At 35.4% G+C, this 11,951-nt stretch overlaps 1 pseudogene; it reads right to left on the reverse strand.

Moving 5' to 3' along the window:
* Positions 1-9,134: 9,134 nt before the first annotated feature.
* Positions 9,135-9,431, reverse strand: LOC149170786 (peptidyl-prolyl cis-trans isomerase CYP22 pseudogene; annotated as a pseudogene).
* Between the last annotated feature and the right edge of the window lie 2,520 nt (positions 9,432-11,951).

An 11,951-nucleotide genomic window follows, 5' to 3' on the forward strand; every position in this document is an offset into this window, starting at 1 on the left:
AAACAACTTGGAGAGCACTTGTTATCCTTATTTATCTACCCATTCTCCATCAATCCCACCTACTTCATCCTCTACGTAGAATCCTTGCCTTACGTTTGCCATTTGCTCACTCTGCCCTAGATTCCTATATTGTTGTGCAACATTGCTCTACCTCTCCTTGAACAAACCCAACCATCCTCGCCACTTCTCAGCTCCATTCCCCAAGTCTTGGACCTCCTCACACCCTTATCTCACCTCCATACCCACTCCTTCATCTTTCTTCCTCCATCCATCCTCGAAAATCCCATTTCTGAACATCCTATAGAAAATTACAGACATCCTGTAGAAATTTCAGAACATCCTGTAAAACCCCTGCAGACTTCCTGTAGAAGCTCACGAATGAGATTTCTTGATAGCCAAACTCTGTGAAACTCTTTGGAAGGGTGCTAGGGACCCCTTAGGCCCTCTATGAACCTTCCCAACCTCCTGCAAGCATTCCCTTCCGCCAATCCACCTCTGCACAGTCAAAAACAGTTAAAGCACATGCATGATAATTCTGACAACTTATTCAAAAATACAAAAAGATGTTTTCTTCAGATAGTGATAACTTAGACACATGAATTTTACCTTCCTAGAAGTTAATGGCATCTCTTTTAGTAACTTGCATCCTCTTTTTCGCATTTGTAGGGCTAGCTGGTAAAATCAGGGTTTGCTAGGGTTTGCATTTCCTTTCAGCTTTTCAGTTTCTTTCTGCCAGTAGATTAGCTTCCTTTGAGTTAGCTTTCATCCATCAGTTAAAAAGCTTCTTCTCAGAGCTCATAGAAGTTGGCTTAAGCTCCTAGTGGACTTGTGCCAGCTGACCAAGTGACAGTTGCAGCAAGAGCTAGTACTTGTGCATACAGCATCATCGCTTCCAAGTTTGTTACGAACTACCGAGTTGATAAAATTAAAGAAGGGAGTCCCAGGAGTTGCAGCATTATTGCTGCAATACTAGGGCCCACCAACTTGCACTTTTCTGGTTTAAGATTGTTTCAACAGAAACAGATGGTCAGAGGATTGCCTCCCATCAAAGAACTTGCTAGTACTTGTGAGTGTTGCATCTTGGGAAAGCAACGTTGTGAAATTTTCCAAGGGGAGTTGCATACAGAGCAAAGCAACCTCTTGAGCTAGTGCATACAGACTTGTGTTGACCTATGGGGACATGGTGGATTGGTGGAAGTTGTTACTTCCTTACTTTCATTGATGATTATAGCCGAAAGAATTGTGTTTATTTCTTGAAGAAGAAGTCTAAAACTTTTGCAAAGTTCAAGGAATTCAAGGCCTTAACAGAAAACCAAAGTGATCGACAGATCAAGGTATTGAGGTCAGATTGTGGTGGAGAATATGACTCAAATGCATTCCATGATTACTGCAAACAACATGGAATCAGAAGACAATTTACAACTAGGTACACACCACAGCAGAATGGTGTAGCAAAGAGAAAGAACATGACAATTATGAACATGGTAAAAAGCATGTTGAAAGGCAGAAATTTATTTAGTGAGTATTGGGCAAAAGAAGTTGCATGTGCTATTTATATTATCAACAAATCTCCTACAAAGTGTGTTATTAACGGAGTACCAGAACACACATGGTCAGGTATGTCTTACAGCGTATCTCATCTTAGGGTATTTGGGTGTGTAGCTTATGCACATGTGCCTAAGGAGTGAAGAGACAAATTGGATGATAAAGTGAAAAATGCATATTTAATGGTTATAGTGAGCAATCAAAAGCTTACAAATGGTATAACCCTATCACAAAGAAGACTATAATTAGCAGAGATGTTGTGTGCAAATAACAAGAGTCGTGGAATGGAACTATAGACAAAACAGTTGATGCACAAGTGCCACTGATGGAAGAAGATGATGTAGCAGAAAAGGAGTAGCAAGAATCATAGATGAAGACACCAAACAAACACACACCAACAAGGACTCCAAGGTTTTCAGATCATCATGGTTCTTTAAGCAGATCAACAGATCGAGATTCTCTTTAAAATCAATCAGGTGATGTATCAAGCAATAGTAAGAGAAAGATGAGAACTCTAAAAGATATTTATGATGATTTCGATGTTAGTTCAAATTTTGCATTGTTGTCATTCCATCCTTCTTCGTTTGAAGAAGCAATCAAAGATGAAAATTGGGTGCAAGCCATGGATGAAGAAATTGAAGCTATTGAAAATAATGATACATAGGATTTGGTTGATTTTCCAAAGGACAAAAATCTCATTGGTGTGAAGTGGGTGTACAAGAGAAAGTTGAATGAGAAAGGTGAAATTGACATATTTAAAGCTAGACTTGTAGCAAAAGGATTCTTGCAGCAACCGGGAATAGATTTTGGAGAAACTTTTACTCCAGTAGCCAGATTGGATACTGTAAAAGAAGTTCTAGCCACAGCAGCTTAGAACAAGTGGAAAATCTATCAGATGGATGTGAAATCAACCTTCTTGAATGGAAATCTAGAAGAAGAAATTTATGTGTAGCAACCTTGAGGATATGAAGTTGAAAGTAATGAAGATAAAGTTTACAGCTAGAAGAAAGTGCTCTATGGATTGAAGCAAACACCTAGAGCTTGGTAAAGTAGAATTGATAACTACATGATTAAAAATGGATTTTGCAGAAGTAAGATTGAAACTACTTGTACAAAAAGGTAAATGAGCATGGACAAATTTTGATTGTTTGTTTATATGTTGATGACATGATTTTTACAAGTGATTTTGAGTTAAATGAATTTAAAGAAGTCATGATGAAAGAATTTGAGATTACAGATCTTGGTCTCATGAAATATTTTATTGGCATAGAAGTTGAACAATCTGAAAAAATTAATTTTTATTTGTCAAAATAAATATTCCAAAGATTTGTTGAAAAGGTTCAGGATGGAAAATTTCAAACCTGTCCCTACACCAGTTGCAACAAGTACAAAGTTAAGCAATGATGATGAAGGATCAGATATCAATCCAACTCTGGTCAAAAGATTGGTTGGCAGCCTCATGTATCTCACAGCTACAATACCGGATATCATGCAAGGAGTGAGTTTGATTTTCATATTTATGGAGACTCCAAAAGGCACACATTGGAGTGCAGGAAAAAGAATTCTGAGATACATAGCAGGAACTAGAGATTGTGGCATAATTTATGCAAGCACAGAAAAGAAGGATTTGATTGGATACACAGATAGTGATTTTGCACGCAGTTTGGATGATAGGAAGAGCACTTATGGTTATGTGTTCCACCTTGGTTCAGGTGTGATTTCATGGGCATCTAAGAAGCGGCTTATTATGACATTGTTATCAGCGGAAGCAGAATATGTAGCAACAACATCAACAACATGTCAAGCAGTGTGGTTAAGAAGAATATTTGATGGACGCAAGTAGAAACAGAAAGGATTAACAACAATATATTGTGACAACACCTCAACAATTGCACTATCAAGAATAGTGTGTTTCATCAGAAGGGCAAGCATATTGATACTAGATATTACTTTATTAGAGAACTTCTGAGCAATGGAGAAGTTCACTTGAAGCCTTGTAAATCTAGTGATCAATTCACTGATATATTTACTAAGTAATTACCAAAAGATGTGTTTGAGTTTCATAGAAGAAACTTGGGTGTTGTAGCAGGCATGTTTTAGTTGTCATGAGTTATGTTTTAGTTTAGGAGTCGTAATTAAGGGGGAGTGTTAAAATAAGATAATTACTCCTGTATGAGGAGTTGGCTAAACATAGAGAGTTAGTTAACTAAGTGATTGAGTGTTTGAGTGTTGAGTGAACTCGAGTTAAGTGATAGATGACTTTTAGTGTGTGGTTGCATGTCAAAATATTTTAAGAAAGTATACCCTTCACCGAGTTTATTATAAGCATCATGTTTTGTGTGATCAATGGAAGAGTATCAACTAGTGTTTTATGTGTGAATAATTCATACTTTGTATCCTCCACCTTTCCAACAAAATTAAGTTGTAACTTTTTAAATTTTCAATTAAATTATTTAGATTTCCTCAATGGCCACATTACCAAAGAGAATGATAGGCTACCTGTGAAATCGATTCAATCTTAATTAAAATTAACTTGTGACTCTTTGCCTTTTCAGAAATCAAAGGTGTGGATTAGGTAATCAGATGAAGTATAGTCATCAAAAAATGGTTGATTAAAAAAAATAAAAAATAAAAAATAAAAAATCCACAACTTCATAGAGTTAAAATAAAAATACAATTTTAATTGAAATAAAGTTGTAATGCTTTTCAAACCTGAAATCGCAATGCGCTGGATTAGATAATTAGATGAGACACATTCCGCCGAAAAAAATCCTGCGCATTGATTTAAAACAAAATATAAAATTCCACCACCATTATTGGCCTAATGAATTAAAATATAAAACTATAACAATTTGATGGAAATAAAGCATCATAAAAAATTCTACAACCTTTTTTTTAATGGGAGGGGCTAGTTCCCAAGAGAAGCAGAATAGGGCCCTCTTTTAATTACATTACACTGTCGGACTGAGCTGACAAACCGTCAAAGCAACACATACATTAGCTGTAAACAGCTGTCCTATCGAGTAGAAAATACGTTGCAGCACTGGGGCGCAGCTCAGCAAGATTTGAACCTGACCGGGGGTGTGTAAAGCCTTATTGGCCTAATAAATTAAAATATAAGATTATAAAAATTTGATCGAAATAAAGTATCATCGAATCAATAAGCCAGATTCGAAACCCACCGTCGTGTAAAAGTCAATCATCATATTTTATGTTTGCTATAATAAATGAAATTATTATAAATTTCGGAAGGACTATCTGGTCTGTTTCTGGTAAAAGATTATATATGGTAAAAAAAAGAGAATATATATATTAAAAAACAGAATATAAAATTATAAAAATTTGATCGAAATAAAGCATCGTCGAATCAATAAGCCAGATTCGAAACCCACCGTCGTGTAAAAGTCAATCAGCATCTTTTCTGTTTGCTATAATAAATGAAATTATTATAAGTTTCGGAAGGACTATCTGGTTTGTTTCTGGTAAGAGATTATATATGTTAAAAAAAAGAGGATATATATATTAAAAAACAGAAATTATATACATTAAAAAAAAGAGAATATATATATTAAAAAACAGAAATTATATACGTTAAAAGAAGAGATTATATATGTTTAAAAAAAATAGTAAGTGTAAATTATACATTTTTTTGGGGTTAGATTTGAAACAAGTTGTTTTTAATGTAATTTTTTGGAAGTTTTTCTCGTCTAATTTTCCTAAAATTTAACAGAAATCTATTGAAATCACAAGTTTGATAGATAACCCTGCACAATCCAAGTGTCTTAGTGATTTTCAATTTGTTAAATCTATATTATAGAGTCATAAAACCAATTTAAATAATACAAATCAAGATTTCACCTTAATTTTTTCCATTAAATTTTTACTGTAAAAATCTAAAAATTCATGGTAAAAACAACTCTGATTCGAAATACACCCTCGGATAAATAATTCATAAAAAGGCTTTTCGTGTTGTTATAATAATCCAAATTTATATATAATTTGTCAACAATAACATATCGATTTCCTCCCATCAACTCACAAGTAACAAAAAGAACATTACAAACTGTGGACTAAATTACTTCATTTTCGTCCGAACACATGTGATAGCCACATGTTATCACATGTGTCCGACAACTTACAATATTGTACTGCAAGCCATCGTGCAAATCACATGTGTCCAACAACTTTAAATATTGTACAGAGAAGCGATCCATAAATCACCATTGCCCAGATCTTCTAGAAGCTACACCGTTGGATCGATGGAGCGAGATTTACGAAGTGATGCACCACAAGCGGCCACAACCACATGAACCCCCCTTCCTAAATACATTCCAACTTTAAAAAATGAACAGCTTTACCGTGAAGTAGACACTTCAGAAATATTTTATCTAGGTGGATATGGTGGACGGTAGGAGTCATGCCAGCAGTCTCCAAACTCCCATGCTATTCACATAATTTGAACCAATAAACAACTATAAATATAATATGTTTGGCGTTGCTTGTACCATAGAAAAATGAAACGCTCTATATATAACCAATGCTGTATCAGGGAAAACAAGCTATCATCATCGTGTCCTTGCAATAGCATTGTGTTCCTTGTTCGGATTGCCGGGCCTTCTCTCGAACACGACTGAGGCGATGCCCAAGAAACGAGACCTTATCTATTTTTCTCTAACTCCATATCTTCTCACAACTTACCTTGGAATTTGGAAGTAATATTGTTTTTAATATTCTCCAAGTTCATCTCCTCCTTTATCCCCCAATGGTGAAAACTAGGACTAGGCATCCTTATGCCAGCCTTCTAGAGCTAGAGGTGGGGGATTTGACTAGAGTTAAAAGTGATTTTGGGTAGCCTCTTGGCTTGAATGTTGTACAACTTCTTCTTGTGCATCATATACCTAAACATAGCCATTGACAATGGGGGAGAGGCTAGTTTCAATCAAGAGAATATGGTAGGGAGTATTTCCCTTAATCTTGAGGTTGTAAGTTATAAATTGAGGAGTATGGTAAGTTATAAATAGGGAGTATGGCAAGTTATAAATTGAGAAGTTTGTGTATAGGAGGGATGAGGATCGAACTTTCCATTTTGAAAATTTTAGCTTCGTAACCTTTAATGTCCCTAGCATGTCCCTAGCTTTCCCATTAGCGAGCTTCTTAATCGAGAACTCCACGTCTTCCAAAGAAAAAATATCTTCTTCTATAGGAGTGTTTACTATGTTTCCCATGGTATCAAGGGAGTCATAAACATTCTTAAAATAAATATTCCATCCCTTTAAGGAGATCAAATTATCTTCTTTCATTTTATGGAAAAGAATATTCCTCCAAAATTTTGTACTCTTAGTTTTTGGAGGTGAAGGAGGCTTTCTTGCCTCTTATTTATATAGTGTCATTTCTCTTTTTTTATAGGAACTTTGTACACGCTTATTTTATCAAGATTAACAAATTTCATCATTCTCTTGACGATTCTACTAGCACTGGCTAGAAATTTTTTTCTTAATTTTTCTCATCATCTTCCTCTAACTTCAATATTCTCATGCGGTTATTTACCATATTATTTTGTAATATAATCTACCAAAGTGCAACATTTTCCTTTAGATTTTTTATGGAAAATTGAACCCAATTGGGACATTGAACATTCTCATACTCAATACTACATTTTGAACTCCCTTATCTAGTGAATGAGAGCATTATCCTTTAAATTCCCATCGTAGAAATGAAGCCTTCCTCCTTGCACTCCCTTTGTCCTTCAAAAAAGATATAAAACACAGATGAATCTTCTTCCTCAATATTTCATGTTTTTTCAATCTCTTCCTTTGTTTCTTTGTCTATTTAAGAATAGACAAATCTCCCTTTCTTCAATTCTTTTGTCCTCTTTCTAAATTTCTCCATGGCCGGATTCCTAGCACCTCTTTTTGCTATTGCTCCTCTTGGTAGTAACATTCTTGCAATTTGCTTACCTTGGACTTAGGTTTCCACAAGTTGTTTCCAATATTTTTGTTAACCTATCTCTCAAGTCCTTCCACCACCACATTTTATAGAAACATTCTTGCGAACTAATGCTCATGCTTGGAGCTTCACTTGGATCTGATACCATTTGATGCTCATGCTTGGAGCTTAACTTGGATCTGATACCATTTGATGCCAGCCATGGAATCAAAACCTATTTATGACAATCATGATGCTCTACCAAAATGCCCAGCTTCAAACATTCTTATTGATTATACAAATTTTAACTAATGCCAAACAACATGAATTTTGGATAATTTCCCTTATTCAATGAAATTTTGAACCTACTAAAAAAACTGGCATATTTAGATGGTTTCAATCTCCTTCATTTTTGAAATACATGCTAGGGGATGGATGCCATTACTTGTGCGCCCTCCCCTCCACCTTGCCTACAACCACGTGAACCATACGGGGAGTCATACAACAGGTGTTCGACGTGGACTGCCACGTGTTGGGCACCGTGTCAAGCTTCCAAAACATGCTTCCACACCATCTCAAGGGTTGTTTCCGCCTCATTTTTGTGATGTGTTATTTCCATCTTGTTTTTTTGTTTAGGTCTGATTGTTGGGCGAAGCCCTCAGGCGACGATGGCGCGGGACGGCTCTAGTGCCTGTGTGCTTCGTCTGCCATGGTTGAGTTGATGTCCGCCATTGTTTGTCGATACAGGGTTTATGTCTTTCTTGTGGTTTTCCGCCTGCAATTGTTGGTCATTCTAGACCACCAGTGGTTTAGGGTTTCCTTGGTGGTGGTTTAATTCGCGCTATTTGTTGTTTAGGGAGGAGCCAGTAGTAGTTTCAGCCAGTTTGAGGTCGAAGGTTTCATTTACAGGTAATTGCAGGTTTTTATGTTTTTTGCTTAGTTTTTTTGTTTTTTTGTTGACCAATTGCTAATTTCCAACTTGTTGCAGGTGTGGCAAGCTCTGGAGAAGGTCTCGCGAAGGTGTGGCGAGCTCTGGACTTGAAAATGGCTTCTATCTAGTAGGATTTTAATCCTACCAGCCATTTCTGATGTGTTTTCAACACAAAACACCTTATTAGAATTTTTGTTAACTTTGCATGGTAGGTTTTAAGGGTTTAGGGTTTTGCAGGTTAGGGGTTTACGGTTTTGCAGGTTAGGGGTTTAGGGTTTTGCAGGTTTCCCATCAGGTTTTTGCAGGGTTTAGGGTTTTGGGCAAAATTCTAAATTTTTTAAGCCTTGGTTAGGGGTTTAGGGTTTCTGCTGCTCCTCTTTTCAGCGGCTTACCTCCTCTTCTCCATTGCTTGTAGCAGCTTCCCTTCCCTCTTCTTCAGCCCCTACCTTTCTTCTTCCCCCATCTCCTTGCCATTGTCTCTTCCTCCTTCTTCTTGTTGCTGCCTTCAACCCTGTCGTCTCCTCATTTCATTAAAAATTCCCTATGGGAACGAAAAAAAAGATAAAACTAAGGCTTGTCGAACTAAAATAACTGGCATCCATTAGTATTAGGCCCACTATTTGCCTGCTGCTGAGCACTTGTCATAGAAGGAATATACCATAGAGAGAAGGCCAGGACCTATATGTTTAGCAATGAAGTTTTCATCTTCAAACTTGCTACCATAAATAGATATTCATCTGCTGCCATCTCCCTTCACAAAATCACCAGCTTGAATCATGAAGTCCTTAATAACCTTGTGAAAATGGCAACCTTTATAGCCAATAGGAATGCCCACTTTCCTGTATTCCCCTGTGCAAAACTGCCGAAAGTTTTCAGTTGTCTTGGGAACAATATTGACAAAGAGCTCCATCTTAATAAATTTGACTGGAATGGTGCCTATTGTTATGTCAAATAAAACGATAGCATTCTTTGGATTTGGAGGCTTTTGGTGCCATTCGACCATCCCTGCTGCCCCTGCTCCACTTGCCATTTATGTCGATGCTACACCCCTGTGAGGTTGTAGTTTAACTGTAATATGTTTTGGGAGGTTGTTTTTCAGAGTTTTTAGTCAAATATTGAACAGAAAACTATTATATGTTTTGGGAGGTTGTAGTTTAACTGTTATATGTTTTGGGAGGTTATAATTTAACTGTTATATGTTTTGGAAGCTTGTTTTTTAGACATGTTTAGTCAAATATTGAACACAGAACTATTATGTGTTTTGGGAGGTTGTAGTTTAACTGTAATATGTTTTGGGAGGTTGTTTTTCAGACTTTTTAGTCAAATATTGAACAAAAAACTATTATATGTTTTGGGAGGTTGTTTTTCAGACTTTTAGTCAAATATTGAATAGAAAACGGAAATATCACCTTAATTATGTCACCTTTTCAAAGTTGACCACATTTACAAATTCTGGTGCTAGGGATATCACCTTGTAGTTCAAAAGGGTATTACCGTATTTCTATGGGTATTTATATGTTGTAGTTAATCGAAAGTGTGCTCATAAGCGTTGTCCAAAGTGTGCTCATATTACTGAAGCTTTACATTTTCAATTCCAATATTCTTGTGCTTATTTCTCTGTTATCCATTTGTGCAATGATTTTTTTGCTCTAACTAATAAATTTCTTCTTCCAACAATTAGAAGAGGAAAATATCACCCTAATTTTTCCACCATTTCCTGCTCCACTTGCCATTTATGTCGATGGTACACTCCTGGGAGGTTGTATTTTAAGTGTAATATGTTTTGGGAGGTTGTTTTTTTAACTTTTTAGTCAAATATTGAACATAAAACTATTATATGTTTTAGGAGGTTGTAGTTTAATTGTTATATGTCTTGAGAGGTTGTAATTTAACTGTTATATGTTTTGGAAGCTTGTTTTTCACACATGTTTAGTCAAATATTGAACACAAAACTTGTATATGTTTTGGGAGGTTGTAGTTTCACTGTAATATGTTTTGGGAGGTTGTTTTTCAGACTTTTTAGTCAAATATTGAACAGAAATCTATTATATGTTTTGGGAGGTTATAGTTTAACTGTTATATGTTTTGAGAGGTTGTAATTTAACTGTTATATGTTTTGGAAGCTTGGTTTTTAGACATGTTTAATCAAATATTAAACACAGAACTTGTATATGTTTTGGGAGGTTGTAGTTTAACTGTAATATGTTTTGAGAGGTTGTTTTTAATACATGTTTAGTCAAATATTAAACAGAAGTTTGGAATGGTATAATACTTATTTGTCCAGAAGAAAGTTGTTACTGGCAGTCGTAATTTTTATTTGTAAACTTTACACGATTTTTGAATATTTTTATTCGTAAACTCTACATAATTTTTGAATATCTTAAGTTTGAGATGCATTAAAAATAAATTTCAAACAGCATAAAATCCTCATGAATGGATTTTGAGATCCCTTGGAGGTTTTTTGATGGGGCCAGTCAAGGCCATCCTCCTCGGTGTGCAGTAAGAATTGTTCTTCACTTAAACTCCTCTGATTTCTTTTATCTCCATTATGCTCCAGGCTTTGGTTCACATATATGATATGAAGGTAGAATTTGCTTCTCATATTTTGAGGAGAATCAACACAAAGACAAATAAGTTGTCTAAGGAAGTTTTGTCCCTCCAAGGTAGAGCTTTTCTCTCATGAATTGTTGGATGGTCATTTGATTCAGGACATGTCCCTCTTCTTAGGTTTTAAATTCCTTTGTCCCTTTTGGTTTTTTAGTTTTTTGCTATCAAAGTCATTTTACAAAGTGGTATTTAGGATATACAAGCTATACCTCTCCTTTTTGGCTTTTTGCTGTAATTAGCCATGAATGGACCGGTATAGTAAACATATCAGTAGGATTGGTGTATGATTCAAGTTTACAGAAAAGCATTATGAGCCACTTCCAGTTCTCTGCAGAGGATGTAACATGTATATTTCTCTTTCTAAAATATAAAGATTTTTTCTTTCCAGATTATATATATATATATATATATATATATATATATATATATATAGAGAGAGAGAGAGAGAGAGAGAGAGAGAGAGAGAGAGAGATAAATCCAAGGAGAGAAGTTTGCAAGTTTCAAATTTATTGCACGTCCCAAATTGTGCCAGAATATTAAATGAAGATTGAGAGCAATGGTTGCAATTGGATTTCTATGTACTTTAGATGATGCGTGGATAGAACCATAATGTTGTTAGTGTTTCAAAGCAATAAAAAAACCTAGGTTGTAAGCCAAAATGTTTTTGTCACAAGAAAAATACACAATCCATCCAAAATCCACATCATAATATAATTACAACCAAAAACATATGACACCCCTATTCTTTATGACCTTTGAGAATCTTGTAAGATTTCTACATTATAATAGACTATAGATGTTCCTTCTAAAATGGATTTTGGCTACAATGTCGCACACATTATGAAATAAAACAACCTATGTTGTAAGCCAAAATGTTTCTGTGACAAGAAAAAGATACAATCCATCCAAAATCCACATCATAATGTGGTTACAACCAAAAACA

The sequence above is a fragment of the Pinus tabuliformis genome, chromosome 4_2 (genome assembly GCF_031772625.1).
Source record: "Pinus tabuliformis cultivar Carrire ecotype Pingquan chromosome 4_2, CPIR1, whole genome shotgun sequence".
Classification (NCBI taxonomy): Eukaryota; Viridiplantae; Streptophyta; class Pinopsida; order Pinales; family Pinaceae; genus Pinus; species Pinus tabuliformis.